The following is a 2,859-nucleotide window of genomic DNA, read 5'->3' as shown; positions in this document are numbered from 1 at the left end:
TGCCGAGGGATCAATCCCTCGGAATGCTGAAGTCTAGTCACTTCAGCATTAACTATTTGAGGAGATTTCTCCTCAAGTACGTAGGGACTTATTCCCTCAACGTCTTCCGACTGTGATTGCGCTTTTACAGTCGGGTCCTCTACGGTCGACTCTCTACTCGACCTAGGATCATCGTGTTGTCCATTTTGACAACCGGTATCTTCCCTGAATATCGCCCGCTTGGCGTACATTCCTGTCTCAATCCACTCGACTTATTTGAGTGGTGGACCTTCGGCGCTGCCTGTGCATTTGCACAGCCGCCGGCAGCTGACACCACGATGTGAGCAGTAATCATATTGTGATTTTGTGCAGTCGTACTAACGACCGTGCCACAAGTGAGGCCATCGCACTCGTAGAACACCCACACGCTTATGGACGCTCCAAGACGTTCATCAAATGGCCATCTGATGAACACGTCACAGGCATCGTTGCGGATCGATGCTGCCAGCTGATCCTTGGCCTATATTTTTTATGAGCCAAGGTAGACCTAGGATGACATCAATTTTGTCATCCAAATCCAGTACGATGAAATCATTATCGTACTGTAAATCTTTTAACGTGTAGTGAAATTTTACTACGCGTTTCATTACTGTTATCGATGCGCCTGTCGCTAGACGCACCGTCATCCCCGTTGGAGGGATACCGCGCTCAACATATTTTAGCCTACGACCCTCTAGCGACTGGCAACGAATAAAGTTATTCGACGCTCACAGTCCACTAGGGCTCTAAGCGACAAATCATCTGTCACTTTTGATTTCAAGGTGATGAGGTTTATCTCATCGCCAGATGCAGAGACACATAATGATTGTGTGTCTGGAGCAACATTCGTCAAGAGATTTGCAAATTCTCTTGAGGTTGTGGATCAGTAGGGCTTTGCGCCCCTACTGACCCTGACCGTTTTTTTGGCGGTCCGCCTCGTTGTTGCGATTTCGCAACAATGTCGGACCCGCGACCGTTGCCCTTTTTGGCATTCGGTCCATAATTCTGTCAGTACCTCTCGGTACTGGGCGTGGGGCACTTCACTCATGAGCATTGTGTCCTAACTTTTGACAGCGATTCCATTTCTGCAATTAATGTTGTTCGAAAAGCGAGGTCCATAGGTTCTGGATCTCGAAGCTCGTGTCGTCTTGGAGGACGATACGATGACGAACTAGCATGAGCCTGTCTCAAGCTAAGGTCATCCTGTTCCGCAACGGATATTGCTTCTTCAAGCGTATCCAGTAGCGGAACAGGTGGGTCTTTACAGGACCATCCGTAAGACCTTGCATGAACGCCGTAATCAACGTGTGTTCATGGACTGGGTTGTTTGTGATACAACTCGCTAAGAGTCGTAAATGCTGGGCATAAGCGTGAAAATCACGCTTGCCTTGCTTGAGTTTCAGAAGCTCTGATCGAGCTCTGAACTCAGCCCTAGGCGGTTCAAACGTCCATTTGAGCCGTGCTTCAAAAAAGCCTCTAGCGATGCAAGACGTATGGGTCGCGCAACTAAGGGCTAGTGCCCAAGTTTTGGCACGACCTGCCAAATTTGACTGAGCAAATGCAACTTGCATTTGCTCGTCGACGATGTGACGAGCCCTTATGGCATCGTCCAACTCGACAAACCATCTTAAGAGGCAGTCTTCTTCGACTCCCCTATACTTAAAGAAGTCAATCTTTTAGGTTTCGGGACGACGCGTGTGCGTCATCCCAGGGACAGAGGTCTGTTGTACCTGTTGTAACCTCAACAGTTCTGCCTGTTGAGAGCCTTGCTGATTAAGCAAGGCTACCTTCTCCATCGCCTCGTCAAGTTCATGTTGTATGAACTTGGCAATGGATGATTGGAGGGCATCTCCGTCCAAACTGGATAGCATGGCAAAGATGGCATCGATCCTACGGTCGAACTCATTCGTTCGACCCCACTCCTTCTATGTCACTCAGAAAGGAGTAGCTTTCACGCTAAACGTGATGCGTATTTCCACTTAACATCTAACATGTCCATGTTAGATGAATGGAACTGTGGTCCTTCGACGGACTTTAAAGTACTACTAGGTGTAACGGGGCGCAACTGACATTTACTGCTTCAGTACAAGTTCAGTTCGCACGGCCTCAGTGTGAGTGGTGCCTCGCGTCACTTCACGTACACTAGTACGTGCAGAGGAAGACTCTCTTTAGAACACTTAATTTAAAGAGGGTCAAAAGTAAACTGTATGTTATATAATTAAGTTCTTCTTGTCTATCTACTTAATACTAACTTAATGATAAACTAATACAAAACATGTAACAAAGTTTTATCTGTCTCTCTCTTTGTGCGCGTTCAGCGCTGACTGGACCGCGGAGCAAGTAGCTATAATGGCCTATATCTACCAATGATAAGCTTTTAGAATATTACTACGTAAAGTCATATTCTCCAAATATCATCGACCTTTTAGATAATACACTAATTAACAACCTTTAAAGTGTCAATTTCATGTAACGATACACCCCATTACATGAGCCCTGCAGCAACATCTTAACACCAACTAAGGGCATTCCCTGCAGTCATCGCATTCGACAATGCTATTACTTGGTGGTGTTTTGACAAAAAAAATCATGTCATGCATTGAAATTCAATGTGAATTTCAATGCATGACATGAGATTTTCTTTTTGACATTTGTTCATAAAAGATTGCTCTGCTCAAAAAGGTTGTGCGTTTGCTAATAGTTATTGCTTTGGCTGAGTTTCGCTCCTGCTCATCACATGTTTTCTCAAGTAGTAGACAGACACCAAGCCTGTAGGCGGGCACGTCGTAATGCGGCCACGCTCTACTTAAGCACACACCCTAGCACAGCGAGGAAGCGGTT

The sequence above is a fragment of the Bremia lactucae genome, linkage group LG1, assembly GCF_004359215.1.
Source record: "Bremia lactucae strain SF5 linkage group LG1, whole genome shotgun sequence".
Lineage (NCBI taxonomy): Eukaryota > Oomycota > Peronosporomycetes > Peronosporales > Peronosporaceae > Bremia > Bremia lactucae.
Note: the sequence above shows the minus strand (reverse complement) of the source record.